This window comes from Lactuca saligna, chromosome 1, assembly GCF_052625555.1.
Source record: "Lactuca saligna cultivar CGN05327 chromosome 1, ASM5262555v1, whole genome shotgun sequence".
In the NCBI taxonomy this organism is placed as follows: domain Eukaryota; kingdom Viridiplantae; phylum Streptophyta; class Magnoliopsida; order Asterales; family Asteraceae; genus Lactuca; species Lactuca saligna.
Window position 1 is genome coordinate 48,309,994 of NC_136417.1, and position 15,549 is coordinate 48,325,542.

At 39.8% G+C, this 15,549-nt stretch overlaps 1 pseudogene; it reads right to left on the bottom strand.

Annotated features, from left to right (window-relative positions):
- Window positions 1-9,080: 9,080 nt before the first annotated feature.
- On the bottom strand, window positions 9,081-10,251 carry LOC144998024 (putative CCR4-associated factor 1 homolog 9 pseudogene; annotated as a pseudogene).
- Window positions 10,252-15,549: the final 5,298 nt, after the last annotated feature.

Here is a 15,549-nt window from a genome sequence, read left to right on the forward strand (position 1 = left end):
CAGCATGCTAGGAGCATTAGGCTGAAGGACGATATAAGTTTAGATTAGATAGATAGGAAAAATGTAATAAATAATTTGTACTTGACATTTGATATAAATAAATGTGTTTTATTTAAGAGTAAAGTTACTATCTTATGTTGGTTATTTATCTGTTGTTTCAATTTTGCATGTTTTGACTTCCCGAATAATAAAATTATTCAAATGATCCCCAGTCGTTCATATGTTGGAAGTAGATATGAAAGAAGACTGTCACGAATCTGTTTGTAGATTGTCTAAAAGGTTTTAGACATAGCAATAGTTTGTTGCAAAGTTCACTAGTGCTTATGAATTGTGATTTGAGCATTGGAATAAACCCACATTTGTTGGTATCACTTCATCAAATTTTATCTCGAGTGATCGCAAAGCGATAATATCTTATAGTCTTAAAACTTAGAGATATGGTTATTATTTGTTGGTTGGTTATGCATTGATGATGTGTAAACGCATTAGTAACTTGATGCTATAAAATACATTGTTGTGCATGATTTAATTAGTAAATAGTAGATGCATATGAGTCGGAGTTAATTTGTTCCTGTTATTCTAAGAGAATAAAGGTAATATATTGGCCACTCGATGATTTGGTTTGACTTATGTGTCGGGCCCAGTCAGAACAAAGTTGATGTGTTCGACTAAGTTCTATGTCGAACGAATAAGAGATCAAGAAACAAAGTGATGAACAATAAAGTATTGTAAGCATGATATTGAGAACAGAGGATTATATGATCCCTTATCTGAAGGAAAAGTTACTGATCAGAGTTGACAGCGGCGTATAAGAGCTACGATTGTTAATCAGATCCTGAATTCATATGTGAGATATAGTTACTAGACTTATCCAAGTGGGATACTGTTGGATTAGTGTCTAAGCTCATACCAATATTTGGTATGTACTTAACCCGGTTGTGCATGGTCCTTTTGGGTTGCCTTCACCAAAGCAAATTGACAAGGTTATTTAGGAGAGAGAGAAGATATTATGATTTATTAATATATTATAAGAATAATATATTAAAGAATAAATCATATTATTTAATTAATATTGTTCATAAATTAATTAGGAATTAATTTGGTGACTAAAAGAGATTAATTGAATAAAGGGGCATAAACTGTCAAATGTGTGATAGTTGAGTTTTGGGTTGGGAAACCTAATGGACTAAGGGGGAACAAAATTATGATGGGGATCCATCGTATTTTCGTCCAAAGGCCCTATTCTATAAGGTTCCATGGGCTGCTTGGTGACTAAGCTGTCCATTAGGGTTACAAGTCTTGGATGAATTACATGCACAATAGAGAAGCCACATGGAACCTTATGGAATAGAGGCACTTGCTTGCAATTTTCGACTACCTTGACTCCAAGAGAAACCCTAGGCCAATTTTAGCATCCTCCCTCCTCTCTCATAATATCCTTCTTGCGTGTGTGGTGTTTGTGAACCATTAGAGGAGTTACAACTGTGACTCTAAGCTCAAGACCAAGAAGAATCAAAGGATTTCAAGCCAATTGAAAGAGGTAATCACTTAGATATGTTCTTATAGTGTTAATTTAAAATTATGCATGCAAGATCTAGGGTTACAAGTCTTGGATGAATTACATGTACAATAGAGAAGCCTGGATCCAAGATTTAGGGTTTTGCATGAGCACATAGGATTTTCTTTTGCATTAAAACCATCACTTCCGAGCCGAGATTGTTGCGGGTCAGATCGGGGCCCGAACTCCCTCATTCTAGGAGTTCAAGGTGTGCAGCGCACCTGAGTTCTTTGTGGTCTAGGACCCCATAGTTAGTTGACACTGTGTAGTAGACATGAAGAATAACCAATACATGAGTTCTTTCCCCGAGGTGGCAAAAGTGAGGTTTGCTTCGTGTATATTGAGAGACCGAGCCTGGAACTGGTGGGAGGAGGTGACCCACCAGGTGGGATTGGTTGGAGTGGTTGAGATGTCATGGGAGGAGTATGTTAGGCATTTTGAGCTGGAGTTTGCACCATCCATCAAGGTGCAACGGATTGTGAGGGAGTTCTAGGAGTTACAGCAGACCACCGAGACTGTGGCAGAGATTACCGCCAAGTTTCAAGAACTAACAATACTGATCCCACAGTATGTTGTGGATGAGGATATGAGGAGGATGAGGTATAATTCCATGTTGAGGTATGGTATTCGTGAGTTCGTGAGCCTTTCAGGGTGCAAGACCTTAAATGAGATAGTGGAGAAGCATCAGGAGCGAGAGATGGAGTTGGATTTCCGCACCAAGCGGAAGCTAGAGCAGGCACAAACAGCTGTAAGTCAGGCTAAAAATCCAAAGACCTCTGATTCTTCCAATAGGGGGAAGCAGGGTCGTGGCCGCTGTGCCAAGTGCGGTAATCCGCACAAGGGGGCTTCTCGAGCAGCTAGTTCGGGATGTTACATGTGTGGTCAACAGGGCCACATAAGCAGGGATTGCCCCAAGAAGGACTTCATTTGTTTCCACTGCAATCAAACCGACCATAAAAGGGACGACTATCCGAGTTTGCAGGGAGGAGGAGGAGTAGTGGCGGTGCCCGCGTCCACCACAATGAGGATCACTAAGGGTCGCCTTGCCAAGGAGAAAGCTCATGTGGTGAAGAGTAGCGCATTTTAGCTGACCACAGAGGAGGATCAAGTTGTACCAGACGTTAGGGTTGGTACGTAATCTATTCTTCTTGTTTGATATTATTTGATTAATGTTATATGTATACCTATGTGCACTTATATAGGGAGCTTTTTGGTTAACGGTATGTCAACTCACGTTCTTTTCAATTCGGGAGCTACATGATCGTTCGTATCTCTTGCGTTTAGCAAGAATTTTTAGGATGCTTCGGGGACTTTGGATTCCCCACTGGAGGTTGAGATTGCGGATGACCATACAGTGAGTGTTGCGAGGGTATACCGGGACTGCATTCTGAACATGTTTGGGGGGAGGTCCCGTGTTGATTTGGCTATAATACCGCTACGAAGGCTAAAAGTGATTGTCGGGATGGAGTGGTTAGGGGCCATTGGGGCCATGATAGACTGCAAACGCCAACTAGTGAGAGTTCGAACCCCAAGAGGGGGAGAACTGGTTATTCATGGGGAGAGGGTCTCATAGGGGCCAACTCTCTATTAGGGTTGTTCGGGATTTTTCGCATACAGTGAAAAACCGTTATCCGCTTCCAAGGATTGATGATTTGGTCGATCAACTTCTTGGTGCATCTTGGTTTTCCAAGATTGATCTTCGGTCAAGGTACCAGCATATGAGGATTAAGGATGAGGATATACCGAAGACTGCTTTCAGGACTCGGTATAGCTACTATAAGGTTGTGGTGCTGCCATTCAAGCTCACCAATGCCCCAGCAACCTTCATGGACCTCATGAACAGGGTGTGTAGGCCAATGTTGGATCGGTGTGTGATCGTTTTTATCGATGATATATTGGTCTATTCTACGACTAAGGAGCAACACGAGCAGCATTTGAGGGAGGTATTGGAGACACTGAGGGGGGAAAAGCTTTATGCCAAGTTCTCGAAGTGTGATTTCTAGTTGTGTGAGGTGCAAGTTTTGGGGCGTATCATCAAACAAGAGGGTATTTTGGTTGATCCAGGCAAGATTGAGGTAGTGTTGCGATAGGAAGTACCGAAGAATGAATCTAAGATCCATAGCTTCTTGGGCCTAGCAGGGTATTACCAACGATTTATTCAGGATTGCTCCAAGATTGTCGTACCCTTGACTTGCTTGACTAAGAAGAATGTGAGATTTTGGTGGGAATCGGATCAGCAGTTGTCTTTCAAAACCTTGAGACAGAGGTTATGTGAGGCCTCAATTTTAGCATTAATCGAGTGACTAGATGATTTGGTGGTGTATTGTGATACATCTATCACAGGGTTATGGGTTGTTTTGATGCATAGAGGGCATGTGATCACGTACGCCTGGAGGCAGCTAAAGCCTCATGAGGCGAACTACCCCACTCACGACCTGGAATTGGGGGCGGTGGTGCTTGCCATTAAAATTTGGAGGCCTTACTTGTATGGAGTTCGGTGCACTATTTTTACTAACCCAAAAAGTTTAAAGTATTTAATGGATCAGCAGAACCTCAAAATACAATAGAGGAGGTGGTTGGATGTACTAAAAGATTATGACTACGAGATTTTATACCATCCAAGGAGGGCCAATGTGGTGGCTGATGCCTTGAGCCACAGTGCAACAAGTGCTCCGATTGGAGATGTCTGTTTAAGGATGACGGTGATTTCCCCCTTGTTGGATATGATCAAGGAGGCCCAGTTGGAGGGTTTGATGAAAGAGAACTTGAAGATAGAGCGGATTCGGGGTCAGATTCTCTTATTTGTTCAGGATGGTCGAGGACTTTTGATACAGTGTGGCCGGGTGTGAGTACCGGCATCCGGGGGAGTGAGACAGGAGATCTTGGCAAAAGGCACATAAGTCCAAGTTCTCTATTCATCATGTAGCTAAAAAATGTACAGAGACCTAAGATTTAGTTACCGGTGGCCCTGCATGAAGTGGGAAATCGTCTGGCTTGTAGAGCGGTACTTGACCAATATGAAGGTCAAGACCAAACATCAGCGGTCTTATGAAAAGGTTCAACTGCTACCTATTCCCATGTAGAAATAGGAAGAGATCACCATAGACTTCATCACCAAGTTACCAAGGATGGCGAGGGGCGTGGAATGTATTTAGGTCATTATGGACAGGTTGACGAAGAGTGCCCATTTTATTCCGATCTCTAAGAGTATCACTGCTGAGAAGTTAGCAGCTATTTATGTGAGAGAGGTGGTGGTAAGGCACCGGGTGCGGGTGCCAGTGCCAGTGGTCTCTGATCGGGATGTTCGTTTTACATCCAGGTTTTGGAGGAAGTTCCACGAAGAGTTGGGAACTTAGTTACAATTCAGTACCGCTTATCACCCCTAGACCGATGGCCAGAGCGAGCCGACGATCCAAACACTCGAGGATATGCTACGACCATGCGTATTGGACTTCGGAAGGAGTTGGGATACATACCTCCCACTAGCAGAGTTTTCATATAACAATAGTTATCATGGTAGTATCGACCGACACCCGTTTGAGATGTTGTATGGTCAGACGTGTAGGACTCTTGTATGTTGGGGCAAGGTAGGGCACCAAGTCATGGGGAGCACCGAGGTGGTGCTCAAGACTACCGGGTTGCTTTAGCAGGTGTGCGACAGGTTGCGAGTCGCACAGAGCCGTCAGAAAATTTATGTTGATCGGTGCCGATGAGATCTTGAGTTTCAGGTGGGAGATTTCCTCTTACTGAAAGTGTCACCATGGAAGGGTATCATTAGGTTTCGGAAGAGGGGCAAGTTGGGGCCCTGATTTATTAGTCTATTCCGGATTTCTTCCCGATTCGGCAGGGTTGCATATCAACTGGACCTCCCGGATGAGCTAAGTCAGATCCATAACACTTTCCATGTGTCCCAGCTTCGGAAGCGTGTCATTGACGAGGTTGTAGTTATCTCTCTGGATGATATTCTGGTAGATGAGAGCCTGAACTACATTGAGACACCTATCCCAGTTCTGGATACGAAGACTAAGGTTATTCGTAACAAGGAGGTGAAGCTAGTGAAGGTGCAATGGCAGCACCGAATGGACATGGGAGCCAGAGGCTGATATGAGAGAGCATTACCCAGATTTATTTGTGTCAGCGAACTTCGAGGATGAAGTCTAGTCCAAGTGGAGAGAGTTATAACACTCCAAATCAGGTATTACAATTCGAACGCTTGAAATGAAAAATGTAGCATAAGGGTTGTTAGTACGCGAGGCATACTCCAGAAGTGCGCTTAGCATACTAAGGATAAATGATCGCGGAGGGTGGCAACATGTGCTAGGCGTACCAAGAGGTATGTGGAGCATACGTGACAGAAGGGCAAAACTCTAATTCTTGGACTTCACACTTATTTAAACATCCTTAAGCCTCATGGACTAAACCCTAATCATCCTCTATAGCCTCATTTCGCTCTTTTACCCCAGAGTTTTCCTTATGAGAGTGTTTTTTAGCTTAATGAGTGTATTTGTGGCCATTTTAGAGTGTATTCAAGAAGAAGAAGTTAGTGAGCAAGCTTGGTGTGGTATTGAGCCTTAAGATCCTGCATCTAGTTCACCTTGAAGAACTTCTGGAGGTATAAAGTTTTAATCTTGCCACCTTATTAATTAGATTAAGTTAGTGTTTACTTTATTGTCCTATTTATGTTCATGGATCATCTCTTAAGAGTTTGAGCAACTCCAGAGCTTAGGAATGGTATATATGGGTCCCTTAGTTCATTTATACTATGAAAATGCAATCTTGATGGGTGTTTTGACCCCATGCATTAGTTAAGACACTTAGAAAGGTCTTAATGGAGTATAAGGGGTTGTTGGGAACATGTGGAGCATGCAAGGGCATAAAGTTTCCAACTTTATGCCTTAGAACGTCTTAATTGACTCAGATCTAAAAGCTTGATGTTAATATCCCAAGCATTAAGAGCTTAATAATCATTTGTGGATGAGTGAATTTTACGTTGCACATAGCCGAATGTACGCAACGCGTACTGGTTTAGACACTAGTACGCTGAGCGTACTGGAGTGGTATGCTCAATGTACGCACTTAAATGTGTTTTGGGCTTCGTATGGGCTTGTAATCCCTTTGGGCCTTAATCAGTTTTGGGTCTGGTCATGTTTTGGGTTAAAGGTCCGGTTTATCTATTTTAGGGCCATGGTTGTTTTGTTTGGGCCTTACTGGGACATGTGGCCTATTAATAGCTTTGGATATAGACTTTGAGCCCATTAGCAAAGGAAAGACTTTTGGGCCATTGTGGAAGGACTTGGGCTTAGGATATTGGACTCTTTAATCAGATTGTATTCAATCCTAATTTGGGTAATGACATTATTGTTCAGCATGAGCGGTTTTAGACTGTTAGGCGAGCAACTTTCGGGTTCGGCAAACTAAGGTGAGTCTCCTCACAATACCAATGGGTCAAAGGCACCAAGGTCGGCCCATTTTGTGATATGTGGTACCCTAGTTTATGTAGTGATATATGGTATACTAGTTGGTTATATGCTATGTGATATGCTAGTTGCTTCTTTAATATTTATAGGAAATACATGGTAGGTGCCCATGGAACTTGGATGTAAGACCATGTGGGGGTGCCCATGACTTTTGAGGTAAAGACCATGGGGGTGCCCACGACACTTGGTTGTAAGAGCATGTGGGGGTGCCCATGTCATTCCAAGTAAGACCATGGGGGTGCCCATGGCACATAGGTGTAAGACCATGAGGGGGTTCTCATGGTATCCTGGAGTAAGACCTTGGAGGGTGTCCAGGGTATGTTTATATGTTTATATGCATGGCTTATGTGATTGATATGGATTATAAGATTATGTGGATTATGTGGGGTATGCTATGGGGAACTCACTAAGCATTAGCATACGGTTTGTTGTTGTTTCAGGTACTTCATGATCTAAGGTCAAGGGCCCGACATGATGGCGCAACATGCACTCTCTGACATTTGTTTAAGGACACTCTGATTTTATGAATAATTTATCTGATGTTATGAATTTTAAAAGCAATTGTGAGTTTTATAATTTATGCAAATGATTTCGTAATTCAAAAATGAAAAGTTTTATTGAAAATTTAGATTGTTACATAAAGTTTCATTTTTAGATGTATTTCAGATTTATTGTTGAGCTTCACATAGATTTATGGTTAGATTTGTGTTTAGTTTGTGGTGACTTATGTGGTATTGGATCTATGGTTGGAGATGATGACCAGAGTTAGTGTCAGAGACTGGTTTTATGGCCGGAGAGGATAACCGGACGCGGTGTCGGGAATGGAACCGGAACGATAAGAGGATTAAGGTGATGGACCGGTGGGTCCCCTTTTCAACAAGATATAAATATTTTACTTTACTTTATTTAAAATAATAATAATAATAATAATAATAATAATAACAAAATAAAATATATCATTTAGGGTACAATAGTCATTTTAAGTCCGATAGGGACCAAAAACACAACGAAATCAAATTATAGGCACGATCTGAGCTAAAAAAAATAAATTAAGAACTAAACGTACAAATTAAACAAATCACATGGACCATTTGTGTAATTTGCCACCACTTGGATGATATGATTTTGGAAAGATGTCTATGACTATAAGTTCGGTGGGCTTGATTACTCGTTCTTGTATGGTTTTTTAGTTCAGATCTTACTTCACATGGATTTTCAATCACGACGAATATCTTTGAAATATAGAATTAATAATTTCATTACAAATAATCAAAAGCTAAAGTTGAAGTAAAATAACGATAACCATCCGAATTTTCTTTTTGCATTTTTCGGAATACAAGTGTTCAATCAAAATTATCTATTTCACGTAGTGATTACTAATAATCAAAAATCATATATGAACAAAATAAGGATAACAATCCCAAAAATGTGTTTGAACTTTTAGGAACACAAGTACAACTCTTTACTAAAATTACTACTAAATAAGAAAGACGAGATGCAACCAGAAACAACTTTTATTGACTGAAGTCTAAAAATAATCTAACACAAAGTCACTGAGTTTTTTTATCTAGATACCAAATACAAATATTTAGATGAACTCCAGACGCATCCCAATGTTGGAAACCTCGACGATGAGCAATTTGGAATATGTAATAGAACAAAAATTATAGGGTTTATAAGGAATTTCATCATGGGGAGGATCTTGTCATAACAAAATTAAACACACCTAATTGTATATATATTATTGGATTTCATTAGCATTTAAAGAGTAAGTATGATGTAGATATATATAGCAACAGAAGTAAAGTACTTAGAAGCTCCAGTTGATGTTAAGAATGCAATAAATGTAGAGAATCCAATTGCAGTTTGATATATATAGAAAGTGTTGCCTAGAGCATGAGTCGCAAGCAAGCCTATTATTAACCCTAGAGAACTGACATTTATATAACGGGAAATACAACTTACAACATTAACTTGTCTCTTTAACTTCCAGATGCAAACCTGAAAATCAGGGGTTCGTGATCTTTAATATATGTGTGACATTGTGAGTGTATATGAATGATATCTAGTAGTAGTTAAGACTGCTGAAAGATTAAATCCCAGAAAAAGGAAATATATAATTAAGATAGTAATACAACATACACAGATCGAGTGTTGTTGATAAGATTAAAAAGGAAAATTGTATGATATCATCGCTACTGTAACAACAACATTTCAGTAACCCTAGAAATGAAAATGGTATGATATCATCATACTGTAACAAAGAACATTTCTTAAACCCTACAAATTTCTAAAAACCCGGCATACTTCACAGGCTCACCTTGCAAAGATCTTAATGCTAAGGCGCTAATTAAGCCTCTAATCCATAGATAACGCCACCACACTTCTCGACTTCACCACCGCAAAGATCCTTGATCTTCCGAAAGATGTTCCATGTCAACAAGCTATTTTCCCCGGCGAGGTGAAACTTTCCGGCCGCCGGTTCCACCTTGAGCGTCTTAGCCACCTGCTTCAATCCACCATGAAGACCTTTGCAGTGCTTCATCAGATGCTTAACATCATACACATTAGGCCCAAAGAAGGTCTCCAAAAGAAGCAGAAATTGGGGCAAATCATCCGGCAAAGCTTTACCGGTGAGCATCTTCAACAAGTAGCCGAAATCATAAGCACTGTGAAACGCCACCCAGGTCACCACCTCGGGGTTACAAACCAACCCAGATGACATCAGTAGCTCAGCGAATTTCACGGAATCTATCCCGTAGTCACGATTCTTCTCAAAATCGACGCCTTTTCCTATCAAGGTCTCGATCCACTCAGCAGCGTGCAGGTCACGCGTAGGATCAAAATCCTTGATGTTGAATTCCCAGACGCAAGGGTTTTGGGTGTCGATACGAGGGAAGTTCCCGTCGGCATCGGCGAAGGTGAGTCCCACCTGAATCGGTTTGTAAGTCTCGACAGTCCTTTTGAGGGCGTCGTAAAGATCGTAAGGATTCTTGCCGGGACGCAAAATGACGCCGGAGAACTCCGTATCCAAAGAAACGAAAGGGTAATCATCAATGATTGATGAAATTATACCAATCTCGTGTTTAAGGTTATGGGCGTTCACAGTTCGTGTGAAAACGGCTGGCCTAGGTGATGAGAAGTGGTCGTGGATCGACATTAGAAATGCAGTAAGAAAGATTTGTGTTCGAGGTACGATTTCGAAATGGGGCTATGTGTATTCCAATTTGGGCTGTATGCATGCTTCTATAAGGGACATCACATTTGATATGATACCAAAAAAAAAAAAAAAAAAAAAAAAAAAAAAAAAAAAAAAAGATATGATACAGATGGGCATAGCAAGAAGGGTGGGGTTTCAAGTGGGACCCAGATTAGAAGAACATTTGTTCAAAGAGCGGGATCGAGAGGGACCGAGATTAAAAAAATGGATATATATCCAAACACCTTTCCTTGTAACATAAATCTTCACTTCTTCGGTCATTGACCAATATATTCAATTCTTCAAAAATTAATGTTAATTATAGTTTAATCCAAAAAGCATATATGCTTTTCAGTTTTCAAAGACATTTATGTATTTTTAGAGTCGTGTTAAAATCACTTGTTTCTATACAAACAACATAGCTAACAACATTGCTTTTGACCATGTCTACGCACATAATCTGTAAGTTCATATGGTATCATTGGTATATAGTTCATTGCTTATTATTATTATTATTATTATTATTATTATTATTATTATTATTATTATTATTATTATTATTATGTTAATCCAATATCTCAGTGACATATTTATTTCTTCATTTTTTTTAATACTATTATTAAGGATGTCATTTTTAATTAATAAGAGTTAAACGAAAAACTAAATAACCAATTCATAGGTTACTATATACAACAGATACTATGTGACTGTTAAGATCTTTAATTCTTTCTTCAGTTTTTTATCTCAAGAGTTTGCCAAGCAACCCTTTTTTTCAAATGTGGGGCATATAATTAATTATGAATGTGATTCTTTTATTTGATTTTAGGAATATGAGTTTTGTTAGTTAAGATATTAAAAACAAATTATCCCACTACGCTTAACCTTTGTATAAATATTAATCAATCTATTTAAATAATTTTAAATTAAAAAAAATTATAATTGTTCAAAAATATTGTAGAAGAGAATCAAACAAATTTTATATACTCAACCAAATAAATAGGTTTTCATAATTAGCCAAAATTTTCTTGTAACCTTGTAAAGTAATGTCATAAAACTATATAGCAAATAAAGGTTATATATAATATTGTGAAGACGCAAATAAAGGCTATTTATAATATTGTGAAAATGTCTATGGCCATCTAAGAAATCTTCATTAAAATTTTATTATTTTATTCTAATTTACGAATAAATCTCAAACTAAAAGTTTTTTACGAAAAAACATAAATTATGGGTAAAAGTGACAATTTGAGTTCTTTTTTACAGTTTATTGGTTTCATTACCGACCTTGTTACATTAAAATTCATTATTTTACCATAATTTAAGAATAAATTTCAAATTAAAATTTGTTTATTAAAAAACATGAATTATCGGTAAAATGATGATATAACCATTTTCTCACTATAACAAATATTATTATCAGTTTTTTAACTAACATTGACGCCTAGTCATAATGGTCTAATGTGATGGATATGATATGTTATATAATATTACGTTTATCCTAAAACTTGATATGCATCCCATCAACTTATTTAATGATTAGGCATCCAGACCAGCAATGAAATCGGTAAAATATATGTTATCGATAAAATAAACGAAAAATAAGCTGATAAGATGGATATGTTGGGTTACATAAAATTAGATAGACATTTTGAAATTTCTTACAAACTTAAAAAATGATGAAATTGTTGCTAATTTATGTAATTATTATAGTCGTCGTTTGATGCATTTAATATTCCACAAAAATATAAACTGCAACAGTATATCAAGTTTTATAGTAGACATAACATTATATAATCGTACATATCCATTTCATCCGCTCATCAATGAAATCGGTAAAATGTGTCATAAGGAAACAAAATTATATTATCAATTTTACCGATAATTTAATGACATTTTTGTAAACAAACTTTAATTTGCGACTTATTCGTAAATTATGGTTAAATAATGTAACTTTTGTAACATCCCAACTGTCAGGTATCATTATCATTCCATTTAAATTTCATGTTTTAAGGTCTACTCGACGAGTTGACGCTGTGACTCGCCGAGTAGCAGCGGGTCAGGACGTGTCATTTAATGAGTGACTCGGCAAGTCGGCTTAGGGACTCGACGAGTAGGAGCTGATAGAGGAAACCCTAAATTTCAGGGTTTTGCACCCTATATATTGGACCATTAGCGCCTCCCACTATCCTCTATCACCCCTAAAGAGCCAAAACCCTAATTTCCGTGAGTATGAGCTTGGAGAGTGTTTTGGAGCTTTGGGAAGTGATTTTTGTGAAGCAAACTTGTAGATCAAGAGGCTAGCATCAAGGATTTCGTGTGGATCCAAAGTCTACTTCAGCTTGGGCACGTTTTGGAGGTAACAAGTTGTTACCATGACCTCTTTTCTTCTAGAATCTTTCATATGTGAAGTTTAGGGCTTTCTTTAGCTATTTATGAGGGGATTATGGTATGGGAGCTAGATCTGAAGTTGAAACTTTAGATCTGATAAGTTCATAAAGTTCTTAATAGGTTCATGAAGGAACCCTTGTTTATGAGTAAAGTCCCATTTCAAGCTTAGATTTGGAATTTTAGTCATGCAAATACGTAAAGGTAGCAACTTTACGTTGCTAATGCACTCTAGGGACCTAGATCTACTGATTGGAAAAAATAGATAGTTCAGAATCGTTGGATCATGAGACTATACGTATGGACTCGGCAAGTCGGGTAGGGTTTTGTCCAAGTTAGTCTTGCATGGACTCAACGAGGTCTGGGAGATGACCCGGCAAGTCAGATTGGATTTCCAAGAAATGGGTCGCGTATCAACTCGGTGAGTCTGCTAGAGACTCAGCGAGTCGAGTCGAGAAATTCTGGAATCAGGAGGAACTCGAGGCAGAGAGAGTTATATTCAGTAAATAGGTCAACGTGGACTGTTGACCATTGACCAGTAACTTGACTTGACTATGGGATGTCTTTTACCTCCCAAAGGCATTTTGGTAATTTGAGTGGTTATTGAGTGGACCACTTATGGGTATAGGCGAGGTGGTTAAAGCTATATTTGGAGGTGTGGACAATATCATTCCGAGCTACTAGCAAGTTGCGTTATCCTTACTGTATCAATAGGGTCTAAGGCACCAAGGCCGGCCCTTTTAGTTGTTATCTAGGTTGTAGTAAGTTGCATGTGGCTATGATCTGTTAGATTGGTATCATGATAGACAGTATGCTGTTATGCTCTTATGATCCGTTAGGATTGGTATGATAGTGTCCTAGCTAGGTCGGTGCTCTGGTTATGAGAGATTGCCATGATCGATGATTTGTGAGATAGTCATATCTGATACCTGTATATGCCAATATATGTTAGTTATGTGCACATGGTTATTTGTTTGATGTTTGGGTTGAGGCGGATCTACTTTGTGCTGAAGGCCAAGATACCCTACGAGCGGTCTGGATAGACTATAGGCCCGTATGGCTGTCCAGTCATACCAAAGGCTTGGGATAGATCCAGATAGACTGTAGGCCCTGCATGGCGGTCCAGTCAGGCCGAAGGCCTAGTATGCATGTTGTTAATTACCTGTTCTTGATATGGTATTATCAGTGTGGTATTGGTATTTTAGGGGTAGCTCACTAAGCTCTTGGGCTTATAGTTTCAGTTTATTGTTTCAGGTACTTCCGGAGATCATGGCAAGGTGAAGGCTTGACCGTATCGCTCTTCATCCATATGATTATATTTCTGGGACACTCTGATGAATAATAATTTTGAAAACATTTTGTAAAAACACTCGTGTGAATCCAGTCTCAAATCAAGGAAAATTTTAGAATAAATTTTAAATTGGTTTTCAAAATAAGGGATGGGGGATGCAGAGTGTACGATCAGCCGGAACCAGTAAGTAGACCCCAAAATACCATACAACTATTTGATATTATGATCTGTTAGAACAACATGCTAGTTCTAGGCTAGGGATCTTTAGGAATTGCACGATAGACTTGCCTGATTATATGATGCTTACTAGCCTAGAGTTTCTTTTATATGGAATTGACATCATTACTGTAGTTGTTTAGTGTATGCATTGCGGCTGTACATAATCAAGATCATATAGCCTGAGAAGGTTTGATTCGACCTTAGGGTAGGATTGGATATTTGAAAGTCTATCGGGTCCGGTGTTACGTGTGGCTAGCATATGCTAATGCTGCAGAGTTGGTGGAAGTTTCATGGATGGATGGGTCGTTAGAAGCCGTAAGGCCAGTTGTGATATAGTTTCACAATCATCTAAGAGTGGGGTTGAGCACTTGCTATGTTGATGTCTATTGTTAGGGCGTTGTGGTGATACTTGAAACAAATATGGGTAGGTGTGGAAGGTAGTATGGGCCCGTACTACTGAAAGCACAGGACCCATACGCATAGCAAGGAAGTCACAACCCCTAGTGTTTGTGGAAATTGGTCTCCCGATATTTTGTTATTTATCTAATGTCTTGGGTATATTTTCAGTATGGTGACGACGAGACGCTTTACGACTGAATCAGGATCAGGATCAGGGGGCGGAGGCCCAGATGTGCCCATAGCACCTGAGCCCGTGGTGCAGATAGGGATAGAGGAGTTGGATACCAAGATTCGGGAGATCTTGCATGATGAGATTGCTGCTAGGTTTCGGGCGCAACTACCAGAGATGTTTGGGTCGATCAAGACTGCTATAGTCGAGTAATTTGATGAGCGTTATGCAGCCTTAGCAGAGATGGCTTCCGCTGCAGCCACATCGGCTGTAACAGCGGCAGGGGGTGGAGGAGGAGCCAGCCAAGCTTTCTAGTACCAGGACTTCGATAACACGAAGCCCCCAGCATTTGATGGTACACAAGATGCGATCAGGGCTATGAGGTGGCTATCTGACGTGGAGGGATGTTTCTTCACGTGCTCGTGTCCTACTGACCAGAAGGTCAGGTGTGCCCTGAACCTGCTGAGGCTTGGGGCCAAGGACTGGTGGAGACTGACGACTGGGTCGTACACCGATGATCAGAGAGCTGCTGTTTATTGGGAACAGTTCAGGGATATGTTCCTCACCCGCTACGTTCCACGCGTGGAGCGGGAGCGGCTTGCTCGGGAGTTTTTAACATTAAGGCAGGATGGAGAGTCGGTGATGGAGATCACCCACATGTTCACAGAGACGGCTATGTTTTGCCTGGATTTTGCTTCCAAGCAGTCTCAGATGACCTGTTATCTGAGTATGCTCAAGACCGATATCTGTCAGTTTGTTGCTACGCAACGTTGTGATACTTTTCTGGATCTTCAGGGATCCACGAGGCGGCGTGAGTTGGAGATAGAGCTGCAGCTGAAGGAGCAGCGTCAG